Below are 21,773 nucleotides of genomic sequence, written 5' to 3'. Positions count from 1 at the left end.
GATTCATAAACACCTCAGTATGTTTGCTTTTGACTTTACTTACCATAGCCTTGAAGTAATAACTTCAGGTTAAAGCAAAGCATCCAGAGGGATAAATTTAGTTTTAAGATTGCAATGGTGGTGGTGGGGAGGAGATACTAACCACATTTAACCAAATAGCTGAATATATATGCAACAGCTGTTCATATTCAATAGTAATCCAAACAATAAGAAATTATAATACACAATGATAGACATTTTTAAGTTCTTAGGATATAAATGTTTACCATATATGAAATTTAAGAAAGCCATGCACTTGGATCTTTGGGAAATGCAATTCACATGTAAATTCCCTCATCTTAGGCAGTCTTAGAACTGCTGTAAGAAGAAAACTACCTGTATAGCTGTGGGAAACCTTTTATAATTGTCTTTCTACGTGAATTACTTCTCTAACTACACATTCATAGGCATTGTTGGTTTTTAAGAAAGTCCTATGCAAAGTGCCTTGGGTGAGCCCCTACTTTTCTGTTTCTTCCCATTGTCTTCTTCTTTTTCTTTCAGCACTATTGTCCATTACTTCCTCCTTTTCCTCATCATTGCATTCATGTTCATCCTAGTGTATGCTATGTGACCCTCTCCCACACCTTGCCAATATCACTTTCTCTCACTGCTTGGTTTTTGAAAATAAAGTACTATAAGCTTGACAGCTGTTGCATGCCATTTGAAATTATATTGTTTCATGTAACAATGAACCTTTGAATCAAATATTGCCTTTGGAATACAAAGCCAACAAAAACACTAGTGTAGCAAACATATCTACATGTAAAGTGACCCTGTGCCCTCACTTTCTCAACCTTAGAGGGTAAGAAAATACTGGGCCTTAACTGAATCTCAACAGATGTCCATTATAACACTTCCCAGAGGTGCCAACAACAGAAACAGTTGACATAGTAGCAGCTGCATCTATAACATGTTGTTTCTGTTAATATGTGTGTGTGCATGTAAGCATATGTGTATGAGAGAGGAGGGGAGAGAGGGAGGGAGGGGGAGCAGGAGAGGGAGAGAGAGAAGATGGGTTCTTATACGGGGAATATGGAAGGAACCCACCTTCAACACAGTTACAACACATAAAATATTTAAAGTAGTACTGAGGTAATCACATATTAGATCTAAGGCAGTGATTTACAGGTCTGAAAATGTGAATCAATACTCTTAGAAATTTAAATGAAAGGATTTTTTTCAGTCAGTTATTTAGCAAGTTCAGACTAGCCATCAGAAAAAGATAAATGTTGACTGCTTATTTGTATGTCTGAGCAAAATGAAAAGTTGGCATGTCCTGTCACTTGAATATTTGAAGGGAGTGGTGTTCCGAGAGACTCTGTCTTGGCAGATTGGAGATCATATAGTCATTCTCTGCAATGCCTACCAAAGAATTGGAGGCGGATCCTGATAATTACAATGTGACATACATAACAAACAAAACAAAAAAGGGAAGGAAATATAAAGGATAAGAGCTTTGATGTCCTTGCTATAAAAAAAACCAGAGATAAATAAAGCATGTTATAATTCAGAGTCACAGAGTTGTTTGTCTGACAGTAAAATAATGGATGAGTTGTTCAGGAGCATATCAGAAAATCTGTGTTAGAAGACAATGTTCAAAGGGTCTCAGTAGCATGCTGATTGGTCTGCATGTAAATTAAAAAGAACAGAGTGTTGCATGGAGAGATGGGAAGAAGTGATAAATATCCCATTTAACATTTTCAGAATAAGATGTTGATTCTATGTTAAAATGTGCTATTTTCTGAGAAATTGAATTATGCAAGTTTAATGTAGAATTAATTATGAATTACCATACTTCTTCATCAAATAGTTATTTCTCTTAAAAAAAGAGAGTCACGTGTAGATTGTGCATACATGTTACACTACTTTTCAAGACAGATGTAGATTTGGAAAAAGTAAAGTAACTGCTCAGAATTGGATAGGATTTCCTTAGATCCATAAATGTCACCAGATACAACCAATAGCTGCCTCACCTGTGGAGATTTGATACTCTTGGTTTTTCTTTTTAGAAGATGGCTTAGATTTCCATACAATATAGTTCATGAAATACTTTCTTTTTCCTGATACATTTGAAGAAATGTGAAGGAGGATGTGCTACAGGCCCTTTCCCTGGAAGGTGGCCATCAGATCAGATGCCTTTTCTATACCTTCCTCACTCTTTGGAAACTCAGCCTCTCCTCTGAAATTCAGAGGCCCTATACTCCAGGGGTGTCAAACTCATGGCCTGCAGGCCAGATGTATCACACATTGGCCATTCCCACAACCAGTTTAGCAAAGGGGTGGGATTATGATACACCATGTGATGATGTTGTGTCATTGCAGGTTTGATACCCCTGCTCTATTAGCCTTCCAGAGGGCTGAGACAGCCTTGCTTTTCACCCAGCTTTGGATTAAGATAGAGGTGATCCCAGCAAATGTAACAGTTTATGTACTGAGTGGCACTGCAGTTCAGGTACATGGTGTTGTCATAAGTATACTCTGTTTTAATTATTCTGCTTTCATTGAATATTATTGTGAGCCATCCAGGATTATCTTCTATAACAGTGATGGTTGACCTTTTTGTCATCATGTGCCAAAAGCACACATGACAGCACAGCTGCATGCACCCATAATGCAATGTGCACATGACACACACCCTGGTGTCCATGTGCATGCATGTGTGACTCCCCCTACATGTGGCCCAACTCCATGCATTTATGCACAATCCTCAGTGCTCCCCCCACATGCATCCCACCCCTCACATGCACACTCTGCGCCCCCCGCACATGCATGTGCCCGCTCCCATGCATGTGCTGCAGAGACCTGAAAATCAGCTGGCTGCACATGCGCAGTGGAGCTGAATTGGGGTGACAGCTTACAACGGGCCACGTGCCCACAGAGAGGGCTGTGCGTGCCATAGGTTCACCATCATGGTTCTATAAGATAGGCAGCCACATAAATTTCTAAACCATGGCTGTACATATATCTTCCTTCAGCTTCTCTTTATTTTACAGACCTGCAAAGGTTCAAGGATTGGTCATAAACCTAGTTTTTCATCAGCATTGTAATTGGCAATAGTCACTAAATGAGACAATGAAGACTATCTATAAACTAAAACTTGGTGGATGGCAAAACTTTTTTTCTGTCTCATTCTTAAAACAACATACACATTCTGATCCATGATGGATTCTTTTCACACAGACTTTCAACATGGCAGCAATTCCTGGATTGGCCCTATGACTATTGTTGGAATCTACAAAAAATATGTATATATAGGCAAATATGTCCAGTTATTTTAGAAGGAGGGGAAGACTCCTTGTCCACTGATACAAAAAGGTAAACATAAACATTCTTCATGTCATTTTCTCTTCACCACACAAAGTTTTTTTTGTGTTCCTCCTGAATTGTAAAGATAGAAAAGAAACCTTTGCACAACAGCTAGAAATAAAGAAAGCCTACTTTATACGAGTATCCAAGGCAAGATGTCAACTCTTGCAGTGATGAAGTGATGAAATCCTGCTGATTTCAGTGGTCTAAAAAATGTTAAATCTGTTCACAGCTAACATTCTTTTACACATAAATTCTTTTTAAAAAACATGAGCAAAATGGCACCAACAGTGCAGATATTCTTAATGCAAAGCAATTTCACCCTGCCTCAGCATTTCAAACTCTACAAACTGTAGTTTTGTTGTGTAGTGAAAATAAGGAGTAATAAGTGACAGGATTTATCTGTTTGCATGTTGCTTGATGGTAGCATCAAAGAAATCTTTCCTCATGCTCCCATATAAAATATGCTTCTGTTTGATATTTGTGGTAGTTCTTGTTCTCAGTTCATTAGACCCTAGAAAAGATAAAGGTCAGAGGGTAGTTCATAACAACAGGTTCATAACGACATTCCCTGGCAAAGAGAATGTGATAATGAAATGTGTAAAACTGCTCAGATTTGATTGGCAGACAAGGCTGTAAACCCACCTGGAATGGCTGTGAAGAAAAGAGTTTTCAAGAACACCAGTCCTTTTTCTTCTTCTAAGCACTAGGGGAAATTCTATCTGCAAAGCTTCTGTGAAACTGTCAATGACTACAGACAAAACTTCTGATGACTGGAACTTTATCAGTTGAACCCTTTCATTGCTTAACCCCCAATGCTCAATTATAAGAGTAATGCCAGCTGAGTAGTAGGAATTGGAGCAAAAGAAATAAGAAGACTTCTTCCAACAAACTTTGAACAAGAATGGAGCAACAGGTGGGGGTGGAATTCTCAGCTGCCTGCACAGCTGGTCCAACACAAATCCGTTTCTCACCATCTTAAAAGATAACTGTTCCATGTTTTGGTGAAGCCTCAGTATAAAAGAGGGAAATGAGGAAAAAGGATGAATTTTCCAGTGCTTACATTGAACACAACTTTTTACAGGTTACCACTGCTGCAGAACTAATTTTTCACATATATTTCATTGTACTTTGCACTACACACAAATGGCTATTTGATTTTTTTTCACCAAATTTCAGTTCAGCGAAATTGAGTTGATAGTTTTTGTCTCCAGAAATTTCTTAGAGGCAAGACTTTCACTTTTTCACTATTGGAAAAGCTAACATGGTTGCTTCATGATTACATTCCTTTCCTTGAGATTTAATGGAAGAAATAGAGGCAACGGAGCCTGAAGGTACTGGGGAAATTATTGCATTTTTTTTAAAGACAGGATATTCACATATGTATCTTGATCACTTCATAACTGAATCAGAATGTGAAAACCACATGAGAATTTTTCTGAAACTCTTTTTTGAAAGAGATTCTAAAGTAAATTTTCAATTTTCAATTTACTTTAAATTTCAAAGGAAGAACAATTTCTCTACCTAGTTCTTGCTTTGTTAGATCAGTTTAAAAATTAGGCTGGAATATATGAAAGCTCTGTTGATCAAACTAAGCCATATTGAGAGTGCCACTTGATTTCCCATAAACCATAATATATATGTGAAACTTACAACCTAAGAACGTAGTGCAATATTATCCTTGTGCTATTGTTCTATAGTTATCAATATTTAGACCTTGTCCTATTGATCTTAGTGATTGGATATAGCTGTGTGTAGATCAATGTATTCATTCCTGTATACAAAGAATTATCTAATGGAAGATCACTAATCTTTTTATTCTTCCAGATAAAAAGAACAAGCTGTCTTAAAAGGAGACAGAAAATTGGTCAGAATCTGATTCAGATACACATACATACACAGACTGCTTTACTAAATATATTTCTGACCATCAGATATGGAGAGCTGGACAGTATCTGTTGAAAAAGATACAGTATCAGCCTTAAAATCACCTTCAAGTCAATTTTCCTATCAGCAGAGATGAGTTTCTACTGTTATTCCTAGTGTAGCATGAATAATACTAATCATGGCAGTGTCTTCCTTTGGTGACAGCACCCGGCTGATCTAAAAAAGCTGAGCATATCAGAATGGAAATCTTTTAAGTGATCCTTCTATAGAGCCACTGCACATCATGGCCCAGTTTTTTCTTTAAAGTTGCCTTTTCCAATTGGTTGCTCCTCAAATGTGTTTGTTGGAGTCAAAATTCCCAGCCAACCTGGGTTATAAGAGAGCTTAATTTAACAAGAAAGTGGTGGGCATAAAATAAGTTATGAGAGGTTGGAATAACAGCACAGAGTACAGATATTTCCAGGGTACATACTGCTAGCTAGCTATCATTGGGGGAAAAAACTTTATTACCTCCTACCTTGAACCATGGTTTCTCGCTTTAAATTATTTCATGAATAGTTAAAAAAAGAAAAGGCTATCAGCCTTGGAAATTCATCGGTTGATTCAGGATCAGTCATTCTCTTAGCTTAACCTTCCTTATTGAGTTAGTACTACAGGATGAAATGAAGAGAACTCCTGAGAGGGAGGACGTAAATAGATTTATCCCCCCAAAAATATTTCATTTAAAAATAAATGGAACATATCTTCCAAACAAACAAATAAATGATTAGGGACTGCCATGGTCCTAAATATTTGAGCAACATCTGGAAAAAATATCCATTATAATGTATATAACTGCTCTCTTGTGTACAGTACAACTATCCATGGGACTCAGTATTTTATTAATGCAATGCAAAGAAATGCCTATAGCTAAAAACAAAAAGAATACTTTTGCTGAGTTTGAGAGAGAGAATAAAAATTATACTTCTAAATTACATGAACCCTACAAAGATTGCACTTGGCGCTAAAAGACAATTATGCTGATTATACGTCTTCCAACCATTAAATACAGATTTGTTTAGTTCATAAAATTATAGCTGAAAATTGTCTATTTAATTTATTGCTAGAATATTATAAATGTAGATCTTTTTAATGAGGATTTAATTGTACATCTAAATGACCAATGTAGTTTTATTATTTATTAAGCAGAAGTTATTTTTCAAAGCTTTTAAACTTTTAGTAAAGGAATACTGCTATTAATATAATATGATAAATGCCTTTTCAAATTAAAATTAAATGAAGTAGGAAAGGCATAGTTGTTTTCTAAAGGTACTACTGTTTTAGTGTATATGTATCAAAGCTACAGCTATTACTTTAAATACTGGCATAGCAATAAAAGGGAAAAAATCTGTAGATATTTTAGTTGTTTTGATATTTTTACTAGAAAATTGAAATTAACGTTGAAAAATAGAGCCAATGGTTTTGGAGAAGTTATTGTTTCTTGACCACATTGATCTCAATCCTGCTGGTGAAAAATTGCTGATGGCTTATTGTTTGTGTGAATTTAGCCAGTGTGGCTTATTCAACAAAATTCAGAGATGTGTATTACTTATTAATTATTATCTGCTTAACTGAAGGTTTGCAGTATTGAAATGAGAGAAGGGAAAGAAAGGGAAGGAAAAAATATTTTGATTTCAAAAAGAAAACTACAATAATTTCTAGTTTGCAGATAAGAAATATATCTATTTAGCAATTCATCCAAGGTTTAAATGTTATTTTTTGTGTTGATAAAAACTAAGGTGACCAGATTTTCAGATTGGTAAAGAGGGACACCTTTAACAAAGGGGGGGGGGGGGTTTGATTAAAAATTTTATACGGAGCAACAAAAATTTTCATACAACACAAAAATAGTATTGTAATTTTTTTTAATTTCAACATAACTACAATTTACAAATCTAATACACTTATTTACATTTATATTTATTAAATATATTTACAAAAATTATGTACAGTATAATTTGGCATATTGGTAAAAGCATTTTTAAAAATTCTATACTCAATACTTTGAAATGTATTGTGCATATAATTTTTAAAAATAGTTTTACTTCAATTTATGCTGTGTGGATTCTTTTTTAAAATTGTCTTAGACTATTTTAAAAAAGATTCTATCCAAAATAAATTGAAATAAACCATTTTGGCATTGTGCTTTTGACACACTTTTGACACACTTCCCGCCTTGCTAGGTTTTTTTTAAAATGGTCCCCATTACTCTTCATTGTAAGGCAAGAAGAATGTTACTATCTAACTATGATTTAGAGACTCAATCTCTGCTTTTATCTAGTTATTTTACAGTTAACATTAAATAGCTTTTAGGATTCTTTCCATCAATTTTTTTCTCCATCTAAAGCAGTGTTTCTCAACCTTGGTCCACCTGAAGATGCGTGGACTTCAACTCCCAGAATCCGCCAAGCCATCTGGCTGGGGAATTCTGGGAGTTGAAGTCCACGCATCTTCAGGTGGACCAAGGTTGAGAAGCACTGACCTAAAGGAATCAGATTTTATCCCTGGCTGCTCATCCAAGGAGACGTGATGTTAATCCACAGGTGTAGGAACCAAAAACTTTTTGTTCCCCAAGACCCCCCCCCATTTGAAGCAGTGAGAATGACCATGTTGTTTCCAGAGAAAGGATGGTTAATGTACAAGTAGTCCTTGACTTACGACCACAGCTAAGCTCAAAATTTTTGTTCCTAAGTGAGACATTTGTTAGGTGAATTTTGCCCCATTATACCATCTTTCTTGCCACAGTTCTTAAGTGAATAACTGCAGCTGATAAGTTAGTAACATAAGTGAATCTGGTTTCCCCATTTGACTTTGTCAAAAGGTCACAAAAGACGATTACATGACCCCAGGACACTGAAACCATCATAAATACGAATCTGTTGCCTAACATCAAAATTTTGATCACGTGATCATAAGGATGCTGCAATGGTCGCTAAGTGTGAAAATGGTCGCTAAGTGTGAAAAATGGTCATCAGTCACTTTTTTCAATGCCATTGTAACTTTGGTCACTAAATGAATTGTTTGAAAGCTAAGTCTAGCTTGCATTTTCAAGAGAGAGAAGCTTAACTCCTTATTGGAATTGAAATAGAAATGAATAGAGTAGAGTAGAGTAGAGTAGAGTAGAGTAGAGTAGAGTAGAGTAGAGTAGAGTAGAGTAGAGTAGAGTAGTTTATTAGCCAAGTGTGATTGGACACCCAAGGAATTTGTCTTTGGTGAATATGAAAATAGAATACATTCATCAAGAATCATAAGAAGCACTCCAAGTCTATCCAGAATGATGTAGATGTTAATACAAAGAACTGAGCAAATTGAAATGGTGAAATTAGTCCCAGGGAAATATTTTTCAAAGAAACCTTGAGCTCCTCACGTGCCACCATTTTTCCCACATGAGCTGACCTCCAGCCTCTGTGCCCCTCCCATTCGGGAAATCCAGGAAGGAACAGTCACTACTTCTCTAGCCAAAGTATTTTCTGGAGCTCTATGGTACTGGGTTATCTTTTCTTATAAAAGAAAAAGGGGTGGGGGGGTCCGTTTTCTTGTTTTAATGTTTTAATATCTTCAATGAAAGTACTGAGACATAGAGAGGGGTTAGACAGAGTGTCTTTTGTCTTGCCCCAGTTAAGATTTCTTAAGCAAATCCACTGAGCTTTCAATATGAAGCCAAAATCGGGACTTTTTTAAAACGCCGCGGGACACGGGACAAATTGTTAGAAATCGTGACTGTCCCACCGAAAGTGGGATGTCTGGTCACCTTAATAAAAACCCAGGTTTCAGATGGGTAACCTATTCAGTTCATAGGTAAAACTTTACTCCAAAATGGTTTCCACGTATCCACCATGACAAATAGCAGCTATGTTTATTTAAATAATAATAATAATAATCTTTTTTTAATGTGGCATGTTCCAAAATTGAAAAGGTAGTTGAAAATGATAGTGTTTGTATTTTGTGGGATTTTCACAAAGGTAATAATTGGCATATAGAATATAAATTAACACCAGATATAACAATAATTGAAAAGAAAAAACAATACATGGGGACTACAGAATCTAGGAAAAAGAATTGGAAAAAATTACAAAATAATAAAAATATAATGATTAGAGATTATAAAAATATCTTTGCAGACTTTCAATTATTGAAGTAATAACAGGTTAATATTATTTTTTAAAGAACTAAATATTTTGGCTGTTATACGGATTTCCAAAATCCGTATAACTCATTGTGCATATGTCATATCTGATCATCTTAATTAAATAATTGCTAGTTTCTTGGCTAGATCTCAATTTTTCAAAGGCCACAAGTCAAAAGATGTTTGTTTACTTTTTATATTATATTTCATTGACAGAAGAAAAAAACAACAACTGTGTATATGGTTTACTGGATCACAAATACAAGTAATAGATAGTGGATATAATCCTCATTGAGAACCCTTCTCCATTTTAAAATTCTCAAATGAAATTGGTGGCCTCAATATGAAATTGGTGACCAAGGCATCGTGGGGTGGAGGAAAGGGCTAGTTGAGGATTATTGGTTCAGTAGTCCCCATACCTATGAAGATAGGGAAAGTCTGAATTACAAAGTGAAAAAGGACACAAACATGATAAAGTGTGATTATTCTTTATACAGATACTCTGTGCATTATAACATTACACATTTTGAAAACTCCAGGTGTATTCTACTATCATTCAAATTTTGTCTCTTTATTTCTTACTGACTTCTCCGGAATAATTTATGTGACTTGCAGTAGCATTTTGTTTTTCCTGTGCAGATTTATTTTATCTTACAGTAACTGAAAATCCTTTTGGCACATAATCATAAAATAATAAGACATGTGTTGTTAATAATAATCCCCTGTTACAAAGAAAACTTTTTTTCAGCCTAGCAAGTTGTTTAAGCATCATATGTCAAGAATGTGATCTGAAAGTCACTTGGGGGGAGGGGGAGGATCAGGCAATGCCTTTCAGTGAATCTTATATATAAGCAGCTGTTCCCACAGATCATTTACTAAATGTTCCCCAGCATTAGTCAAGGGATACTGAAAAATATGCATTGGGCTTCAAAAACAAAACATTAAGCAGGGATGGAAATATCCTGCAACTCAACAATATTCAGAAAATACAGCAGATTTGCAACAAAATGATCTCATTTCAGAAGATCCCTATGAAAGAAAATTAATTCCAAACTATAAGAGTTTACAAACAGAAACAAAGAAGCAAAAATAATTCAGGAATCGTACACTTTGTACGTTATTTGCTAGAAATATTTGGTTGATTTAAAAAAAAATGGAAATAGAGCAAAAAAGAAGCCCGATTCCTTTTAGTGGAAAAGGTAATATAATTTCCCAATTTTTTTTTCTCCTGTGAATTTGACTGTAACATGTTTATTAGCAATGTGTAGTACTTCCAATTCAATCCTGAAACGTGCTCCAAAGCACAGAGAGACATGAACATAACACTTGCCTGCAATTCTTTCAAGCAGATGCATATTTTCCCAAAGGTCTTTTTGCAGCTACTGTGAAAAAAAGACATACTTCTTGAAAGAGTTGCAGGCAAGTGTCATCTTTGCACCTCTGCATATTCCTTTTTGGAATGAAGAACAAAACATTCCAATGTTCTTCTAACCATTTACTTTTTTATTTGTGCATCTAAATTCTTTTCTTTTAAGTGCAGACAATACTGCGAGATTCTCAAGTGTTCATTTGGATACATAAAGGAAGAACAGGAGAAAAAAGTGTCAATCTACATTTAGTATTTTTAATCTTGTTAATATGTTCTTATATCTATGTCTTTATTTATTTCCTTTCCACTGCTAAGAATCCTTTTATTTTTCCTAAATGAAAATAATTCAAAACTATTTTCTTTTATTAAAAAAATAAGAGGACGGCACAGCCATTGTGTGTTTTTCATTCCAGCTGTCCTATAAAGACTTATAAATAACAGAATACCAAAGTTGGAAGGAACCTCGGAAGCCTTTTAGTTCAACCCCCTGCTCAAAATGAAGACCCTCGGTAGTGATGGCGTGCCTTCATAGGGCTTTCAGCCCTCTCTAAGCGGTTTACAGAGTCAGCATATTGCCCCCAACAACAATCCGGGTCCTCATTTTACCCACCTCGGAAGGATGGAAGGCTGAGTCAACCCTGAGCCGGTGAGATTTGAACAGCCGAACTGCAGAACTGCAGTCAGCTGAAGTAGCCTGCAGTGCTGCATTTAACCACTGCGCCACCTCGGCTCTCCTTGTGTGCCCTGCCCCTGAACTGGTGCAAATAACACATACGCATGCGCACATGACCCCTTGTGCATGTCCCACTCCGTGCATGCCCCCCACCCTCCACATATGCATAGCAGTGACCCAAAAACCAGCTGGCCACCGGAAAGAATGCATGCATGTGCGGCAGAGCTAAGCTGGGGGTAACGGCTCACATGCCTGCAGAGAGGGCTCTGTATGTCACCTGTGGCACGAGCGCCATAGGTTCGCCATCATGGTCCTATACCATTTCAGACAAATGCATTCTCTTGTAATGAAGAGGAGTGGGACAAGATTTAAGATGCTGATTAAGATTATTTGATCAAAAGAATGGTGGAAGGCATAGTTGTATGTTTTTTCTCTTTTTTCTTTCATTTAATAATAACAAGATCAGATATCTGGAATGATCACAGCCTCTGACAAAGTTGAACTGTTCATATTTGCAGTCTCTTCTCATCTTTCATCTTAAGATTGTCTCTGAATGTGGATTCCAGGCCTTTAATAACAGGTACTTCCCTTTCCTTTTCCCAGTTCATTTATCGTCTTGGCTAATGATATCATCTAGGGAACTCAAAAACGTGTACTTTTTATTGGGCACTTAAAGTAGGCTAATTAAGGTAGAATTTAACTACTGAATTCAAAAACAAAATTAGTGAAGTTGCACATTGTGACCACTGAGACTTTGCCAACTCTCTCCCTCAACCTAAACTCAGTGATAGCAAATAATTATTGCAATCCAAAGCATCAGGATGCTCTATGTCCCTTCAAGAAAATATTTCAAGAAAAAAAATATTCCTGCAGTTATTTCCTCATTCAGAGAAGCAGGTTTTTTAAAAAAAAAAAATCAGATAAAGCTATCCAAACAGGATGAAATAAATAAAATCCATATAAAGGACCAACTAAATCCCAAGGCTTAGCCAGAAAGGATGTAGTTGTCTATAGGCAAAAAAGAAAATAAAAGTCCTTTTCTTTCTCCTCCCGCCAAATTCACCTTTGAAATGCTCAATTTTTGCTGGTCTTTCCAGAGGAACAGTTCTTTATTTCTATCCCTGTTACCTCCTACTCAGATTCCACTATTATGGATGAAACATAGAGTGGCCTTATAATCTCAGCTATATGAAAAAAAAAATCTGTGCATATTTATTTAGGAATAAAGCCATCTAATTCTGCGCTACCAATTTTCAAAAAAATCTATGTAGTATTGCTGCTTTCAGCTTCAGAGAACATACAACAGCTTCATCAACTGAGCACTCTCCAGATGTGTTTATCTGTAGAACCTAGGGCAGTATATAAGTCTAACTGCTATTGCTATGTTTTGATGTATTTTGAATATTAGCAATATCATTTACACTTGTACACTGCCCCCATATTGCCCCACAGCACTCTCTGGGTGATTTACAATGTAGATGTATTATTTGCATATTGCCCACAACAATTTCAGTCTTCATTTTACTGACCTTGGAAGGATGGGTCAACTGAGTCAATTTTGATCCCTCTCAGGATCGAACTCCAGGCTGTGGACAGAGTTTTTGTCTGTTATGCTGCAATTTAATCACTTCACCACTAGGGCTCATAGGTTTCATTGCTATGACCAGGGTCTCTGGGGTTGGTGATATATTCAATTGTAAATAAATAAATAAACAGAGATACTGTATACTGTATATATGCATTATATATAATAAAGTAATAAATAATAAATAAATAAATATAATAAATATAATATAATAAATAAAAGATATATAGCAAAGTACAGCACTGGGCTCACTAAACAATTGATCATCAAAGAAAAAGAAAACACAGGACCACTATACATGTTTCCTTACCCTCCTTAAGTAAAATGATTCTTCTTACTTTTATGAGAAGTTTATCTTGAAAGCACAAAGCAGTTGTATTAGGTTAGCAAGATTGAGTTGTTTAAAATTTCAGGGATGTCCGCCAAAAAAATAATAATAGGAAGTTGTATGGAAAGAAATGTGCTGACAGCAGTAATGTTTTGGTAATAATTCATGTGTTGTAGATGATGCTCTGGAAGGCAGCCCAGCTGGCTAATGCAGATTGGTGATGCTCTTTTGCTGATGGCTGTACAATTGATTGACATTTCTGCTCCATCATGAAATAAGCTTGCAAATTAAATGGAAAGAAATAAAAAGGGAGGGAGAGCTAAAATGTGACTTGGAGTCTGAGTGTTTTATACTACATAAAGTTTAACTGAATTTTTCTCATAAGAACCAAGTTTGATTTCTCAGCTCAGATTGTTTTCAACTGGGGTTCAACCATCCACCAAGTATATCTATTCATCTTGTGCCTTTTCTGCTCTATCTTTTCTCCACTTTTAGATACCACTGTCATTGTATAAATATGCAATTATTGGACTTCACAAAGGCCTATGTCATTCTGATTTTTTTTAGTCACTGTGCTTGTAAATAATAAAATTTTAGCTGGGAATAACCAGCTGAAGGTAACAATTTCCCAAAACTTTTTGAGGGACAAAAATACCACATTCTGTTTGCATAAAATACTGCCAACAAAGAGGCTTTAAAACATTGGCAGTGTATCACTATTTGATGAATGATGGCATTAACAACAATGCCTTACTTTTCACCCAAGATATTAGCTACAACTATTTTAGTTTATCTTGTGTTTGGTCATGTGCTTTTATAATTTAATAAAGCTGTATTAGGTAAAACATAATAGGAAGTCTATGCTAAGTCTCAGTGGGTTAGGCAAATTGTGAAAATTCAGCAAACAGGTTATTGTATTAATCCATAATATATTTGGAGTCTGCATGCTAAATAAATACTAAAATTGTATTTGGTCAATTCATTCATTTTATGAATTTAGCAACTGAATTTGATAAAAGCGCAGTAGTTTTTCAACTTGGATGTATCAAATAACAACATCTGCGTTGATTTAGGCTAGCCCTTGCAAACCATAAAATAGCTGCACAAATCCATAAATTGGTGCTAGCTAATCCATTGTGGAACAGGAAAATTGTAAAGCACGTATTAAATTATGGTGTGTAGCATTGTTGCACAGAATTTTGTACAGTGCAGTATCTTCAAACATTGTAGTACCTGCAAACATTGTTCCCAATGTTCACTACAGTGATAAAACCTGAATATGGATTACGAGAAGTTCCTATGTACAATATGGTTATTTCTTCAAACTTGGAAACCAGAGTTAGTGTATATTGTCCTGTGAGTTCTGTTAGTTGCCCATCATGTACCATTATAGTGCCAAATCACAATGAAAACAATGCTTCCTCTTTGTCAAATAAAAATGATATACATAAGCACTCAGGGTTTGAGTATCTAATAAATATCTAGTTAAATCCAAACTCAATCTTCAAAAGCTGTTGGCAAAGTACTATCCAACACATTTTCTTCTTCATAGATGAAGGAATAAAACTTTAAACTTGGTCTGTTTACTCAATTTAGCTTATATACTCCCTAATATGTTTAGACCTGCTTTTTATTCTAGTTGCTGTAGTAGCATAATGAGATTATGAGATTGAGAGCACTTTGTTCTAGTGATTAAGGCACCAAGTTAGAAAACAGGGGACTGTAATTTCTAGTTTTACCTTAGTCATGAAAGCCAACTGGGTGACTTTGGGCTATCATTCTCTCCAGTCCAACCACCTCAAAGATTTGTTGCTATGAATAAATTGGAGTATTATGTGTGTTGTCTTGAGTTATTTATAATGATAATAAAAGCAGAATAAAACCCCCAATAAATTAATAATAATAATAACAAATAAATAATAACATTCTACTTATAACTCTTGCTTTGTAAATAAAAGGTTGCTTTTTCAAAATTTAGAAGAAATGATTTTCTTTATTTCCTTTTTTGTTTTTATTTTTTTTTAGAACCTTACTTTTTCCACTTCATGTGACTAAAAAAATAGTGAAATAGTGCACCACATGGAGGGAGAGGGGGGAGGGAGGGGGGGAGGGAGGGAGAGAGAGAGAGAGAGAGAGAGAGAGAGAGAGAGAGAGAGAGAGAGAGAGACTTCTTTGTGCTTGCAAATAATCTAATCATAGAACATATTGATTTACAAAATCCTGAATTCATATCTGAATTTGATTATAACAAATTATCTGTAAAATTGTGTAGGAACAGAAACAACTATTTTAAGATTGAGAAGTCGGATTTTAAAAAATCCCCCCAACTATACTGCTAATACTGCCCAACCCTTTTCTTTTAAAGAAATATCATTCATTCTATCAGTTTGTATGTCTACAAACCATGTATCAACAAAGAGATTGGGTGTTGTTTTTTTAGTGTTTTAAATAAAAAAGGGGAGAATGTAATAACATTCCATGATCAAGGAAGTAGGGATATACATAATATTCTGGTTGCCTTTGAAGCTGAAGAAAAATAATGATAGCTAGCCATAAATAAGGATTATTCTACTCTCGTGTTGCTTATACTAGCTGGAAGTTAATTGGTGGTCTAAATTCAAAGTGCTTGCTTTGACCTATGAAGGTTTTCATAATGTGAAACCTTGGTATCTAATAAATAAACATCATCTCACACAGATTTATGTATAGGCCCTAAGCAGCCTTCTCTAATCTTTGTGCCCTCCAGATGTATGGATTTATCTTTCAGAATTCCCAGTCAATTTTACCTTTGATGAGAATTCTGGGAGTTGATTCACATATCAGAATTACCTAGGTTCAGGAAGTATCCCCAAAGATAATCTTCAATGTGCATCTCTCATTCTGAAAACCCAACAGGAACATATACATGCTTAACATTAAGCTATTCATATTCTACAATCAAGGCATCTTAACTCTAAACTGTTTTAAGAACAAGATGTTTAGACTGAGTTCCTTGTCAGGAATTCAGCACAATCCTCTCATTGTACAGTTCACCTACTAATCTGCCCTACCATCCTTATGTTGCAAGAAAGAAATGGCCAATCCTTTCTTTTCCCCTGGGATTAGAGTGGGAATTGTGTTCCTGGACACATCTATATATTGTGTAAATATATATGTATATTGCAATAGTAGCAAATAGCAAAGTAACAAAATTAGTGGACCAGAGGAATGCTGTTGATATAATTTACTTGATAGATGATAGCCTACTACTTGATAAAATAGAAAAATGTCGGTTAGATAGCAGTGGTGGATTTCAAATTTTTTTAGAACCTATTCTGTAGGTGTGCCCTGTTTTGTGGGAGTGGCTCGGCACTCATGTGACTGGATAGGTGTGGCCAACTGGAAAATGTGATGAAACTCACTTAACAACGCTCTTACTTAGAGCCAAATTTTTGGGCTCAATTGTGGTCATAGGTTCTCTTTCTTTTTCTTCTTTCTTTCTTTCTTTCTTTCTTTCTTCCCTTCCTTCTTTCCTTCCTTCCTTCCTTTTGTTTCTCTCCCCCTCTTTCTTTCTTTGGCTCCTTCTCCCGCTTTCTTTTTCTTTCTTTTTCTTTCTTTCTTCCTGTTTTTTTCTTTTTCTTTCTTTCTCTTTCTATCTTTGTCTCTCTCTCTCTTTTCTCTCACTCTCCCTCCATTCCTTCCTTTCTCTTCCTTTCTCTCTTTCTCTCTCCCCCTTCTCTCTCTCACACACACATCCCTTCCAATTATATTTTTAGATATATTCTATGAACTAAAACTGCTGCCCAATAAATCCTATGATCATGGCATTCTATGTCCTACAAGCCAATTCACACAGCTCCCAATTCAGCCTCTTACCGCTCTGGGAGTTAACCGAATATGGCTAGTCATTTTGTTATCTTTTGGCCTTGGTTCCCGCCTTTTTAGCAGAGTGGCAGAGAGGGCTAATTTCAAACCGCTTTTTTCACTTATGCCCAAGCCAGATTTCTCTGCCACTTGGCGGGTGACCAGGTGGGTGTCCAAAGTTGTTGCTAGGCAGCCCACCCAGCTAGGCAGCGCAGGCAGGGCTGAAGCTGGTGGGCTGCAGGAGCGGTGGTGGTGAGTGGTAAGTGAAGAGAGCGCCAGCCAGCATCTCTGCCTACTTCCTCTTTGAGCCGCGGCAGTGAAGAAACAGAGGCTTCTTTTTTGCCAGCCTCCAAGCTGATCCATTCCCTTTACACATGCGGTGTGTGTGTGTGTGTGTGTCAGCCGCCTGGTTTCCAATGTGGCTGGGGGAGAAATCCATGCAGAGGGAGGAAAAGCACATGGATTTCTCCCCCCATTGGAAACCAGGCGGCTGTCAAAGAGAAGGGAGCACATGCCACATGGGCTTCTCCTAATCTTCCGCTCTGGCAAAGGAAGTTGGTGAGCAGGGCAAGCCTGGTGCAGACAGGAGGCGAGCAAGTGAGTGAGTAGCGACTGGGCAGGGGGGAGCAAGCGTGAGGGCAGGCCAGGGGAGGGATCATTCTGGTATGGGAACACTCCAGGGGTGGGTTTCTCGCCCCGTTCCAACCGGTTCGGTTGGAACGAGGCCGGCGGCGTCCTCGCGCACGCGTGTGGCATCCTCGCGCACGCGCGTGGCATCCTCGCACACGCACGCGGCGTGCACGTGCACGCACGCAGCACGCGCATGCGTACTAGCGTCTGCGCGATGCTCCAGCTGCTCCTGGAGGATCGCGCAGGCGCTGTATGCGTTCTGTGCATGCGTGGAAAGCGCAGAATTTGTAAAAACCGGGTAAGGAGCGGGCGCGGGTGTGCGGGCGCGCGCGGGCACGGGGGGGGGTTCGCCGTTCCCAGAATTTACTTACTTCCGGGTTCGGCGACCAACCGGATGGCAGGGACCGGTGCGAACCGGTCGAAACCCACCCCTGGAACACTCCCTCCAGAAGCTCAAGTACAGGAAGACACACTAAATTTCACAATCAGGTACGCATGAACCAGTGCATACCAGCTGAAACCCACCCCTGGTTAGACAACATCATCACTAGATGGATTTGTAACTGGCTGACCAACTGCATTAAACTGTAGTCCTGAATGGAACTGCATCTTCATGGAGGGAAATATGCAGTGGAGTACCCAAGGCTCTGTTTTAGGCCCATACTCTTCAACATCTTCATCAATGATTTGGACAAAGGGATATATGGGGAACTCATCAAATTTGCAGATGGCACCAAGCTAGCAGGAATAGCCAATACTCCAGAAGACAGGCTTAAGATACAAATCTTGACAAACTTGAACATTGGGCACTATCTAATAAAATGAAATTCAATGGTGGAAAGAGTAAGGTTCTATATTTAGGCAAGAAAAAATGCACAGGTACAGTATATGTGGTACCTTGTTCAACAGTAGTAACTGTGAGAGGGATCTTGGAGTCCTAGTGGACAACCATTTAAATATGAGCCAGCAGTGTGCTGCAGCTGCCAAAAAAGCCAAAACAGTCCTAGACGGCATCAACAGAGGGATAGAATCAAGATCATGGGGAATGTTGATACCACTTTATATATCTTGGTAAGGCCACACTTGCAATACTGCATCCAGTTTTGGTCACCATGATATAAACAAGATGTGGAGAAAGAGTGCAGAGAAGAGCAACAAAGATGATTAGGATATTGGAGGTTAAAACAGAGATGGCATTCTACTGGTTCGGACCGGTTTGCCTGAACTAGTAGCAGAACCCACTCCAGCTCTATGGAATCCCATTTAGGTTTTTTTATTTCACTAAAAGTGCATGTGCAGAAGGCTCTGCACTCACATTTGCAAACCGGTAGGGAAGGTAAGTGAATACCACTCCTGGGCTAAAACATATAAAGAATTGTTGCTGGAATTGGTATGTCTAGTTTAATGAAAAGAAGGACTAGGGTTGACATGATAGCAGTGTTTAAATATCTCAGGGGTTTCCACAAAGAAGAGGGAGTGAAGCTATTCCCCAAAACACCTGAGGGTAGAACAAGAAGCAATGGGTGGAAACTAATCAAGGAGAGAAGCAACTTAGAACTAAGGAGAAATTTCCTGACAGTTAAAACAATTAATCAGTGGGACAAGTTGTCTCCAGAAGTTGTGAATGCTCCAATACTGAAAGCTTTTAAGAAGAGATTGAATAACTATTTGTCTGAAGTGGTGCAGGGTTTCCTACCTAAGCAGGAGATTGGGCTAGAAGACCTCCAAGGTCCCTTCCAACTCTGTTATTCTATTCTATTTATAGCTTGGGGATAGGATGAAGCTGAAGGTCTGTTCTCCAAGCTTGATTGTTAGTTTCCAAAAAAATTCATTACCAGACCGGGTAACATCTTCAGCAGAGTTTAGGGGATGTCAGTGTTCTTCTGTTTATAAGAGCTTCAGAAGATATGGATCTACAATCAGCCTACAAACTCCTCAGAATCCAAATCAACTGCACAACCAACCAGAGACAACACTAACCCTCAAGCAACCCATGCAATCCTCCCCCCCCACCTTCCAATGATCCTGACCTGATGTAATCTCCTTATTACAAGACCCATAACAAGACCCATTACAAGATTCCCTGATGGCTCACAGCTGATCCATCAATAGACCTTCACTTGACCACCCATACCTGAAGCCCTTATGAACAAAACACTGGCATCCCCTAAACTCCACTGAAGATGTTCCCTAGCCTGGTAATGAAAGATTTGGAAACCAACCCACAAGCTTGGAGAACGAACCCTCATATATGGGTCATTAATGGAACAATGAAAATACAAACTTGGTGGTTGCCATCACTTGGTCCTTCTATTTGCCCCATTTTTATGCTAATTAATATTGAACACATTTAAAAAGAGGCAGGGTTTCCAATCAATATCATGATTACCATATTGATGTTTTTGACCCCCCCCTCCCAACAGATGCCCAATACAAATTTAAAATGTATGCATAGAGCAATCAAATAAAATCAAAGTCCAATTTCATTCTAACCAATTCTAGGCATCCTTTTTTATCATGCTTAAAAACACAACAGCTAGAAGTTTTATGTAAACTTCTTTTATGTAAAAGTCTGCTAATTCAAAAGCTGGCAGAAACTTATAAAATTACTTATTCTTTCCTTCAAGCTCCTTCTGGCTAGTTACCTTTTCCTAGATAGTTGAGGATACTTTAAAAAATAAAAAGGGGTGCAAGTGATTGAGAAATAATGAAATGCATTAGCTTTTTGCTAGCCAGGAAAATCTAGCTAATACATTGAAGGAAAAATAATTTTAAGAGGGTTCTGCTAGCTTTTGAATCAGCAATCTCTTAACATACTAGCAAGCTTGTTTATGTTGTACTATTTTAAGACTAACAATAAATGCAATAAATATTAGAAGAACTTAGATGAGCACAACTGTTGCAACTTCCTCTGCAAAATAGCCAATGTACAGCTACTTTTATCTTGTAAAGAGGTAGTAAAGCATCTGGCCAAGAAACAAGAACTTTCAGGGAGATATAAGATGAAAATTGCAATAAAAAAACATGCCTTCAGATCAAATTTGTAATGGTAGGAAAATGAATTTAAAGCTGACATTGTCTGTTTCTACCCTCAAAACCCGGTTACTGACCCATTTTAATGATGAAACAATTAGGAAGTGCACATTAGCCCAGTGTCTACTAAATGACATTTCCCATAATTCAGTTAAGACTTTTCTGTTTTCCCAAGATCTTAAATTCTTAAAATTGTTTACATTGTAATTCCTTTAATGTTTATGGTTTGATGCACATTTGCTTTATCTTTTTTTTTAATTGACTAGAGTCATTCCACTCCTGGCTTTAAACAAAAAATTATTGCAATACTTGTATTAGCATAGTTTAAGTTATTATAATAAATGTTTCATCCTTTAAATATATAATGATCAATAAGTAACATACAATATAACATTCTTGACATAACAGAAAATTATTCACTTTAAACAGACTTTTCTTTTCCTTTACAAATTCAATGCTGTGTATTAGATAGAAAGTTTTGGTGATCAGGTAATACAAGCCACATAGCAAGCGAATATGTCCAAAAACATTCCTATCATTTTAAAATGTTGCATTAAAACTTCTCCATGGCAATGATGGAAAGGCAAGAGGGAAAGCAAATAGATGAACAGGGAATGAATGAATAAATGAATAACTAGATAAATATATAAATGCATACAGTGCATATAGGATGCAATATGGTTTCTGCAGAGAGTAATAAGAAAAGTGATAGTTCTAGCTCCATTTTTAAAAAAACGTTCTGGTTTATGTACTTTTACTGACAAGTATTATTCCCCAGCTGTCCTTTCCAAATTAACATTTTTTTAAAAAAATGCACTTGATCCAATTATGGCATCTCTATCAAGCTGAAAAAATTCTAGAAAATGGCAAGATGGTAATGTAATCTGACATTCAATGAAAGTACCAAGAGACATT

General features: G+C 37.0%; 1 long non-coding RNA gene across 5 annotated transcripts in view; it reads right to left on the bottom strand.

Moving 5' to 3' along the window:
* Window positions 1-21,773, bottom strand: part of LOC116508830 — a 172,371-nt gene that overhangs the window by 69,142 nt on the left and 81,456 nt on the right. The gene's annotated exons all lie outside the window — the stretch shown is intronic.

The sequence above is a fragment of the Thamnophis elegans genome, chromosome 5 (genome assembly GCF_009769535.1).
Source record: "Thamnophis elegans isolate rThaEle1 chromosome 5, rThaEle1.pri, whole genome shotgun sequence".
Lineage (NCBI taxonomy): Eukaryota > Metazoa > Chordata > Lepidosauria > Squamata > Colubridae > Thamnophis > Thamnophis elegans.
Note: the sequence above shows the minus strand (reverse complement) of the source record. Positions and strands in the feature narration are given on the sequence as shown.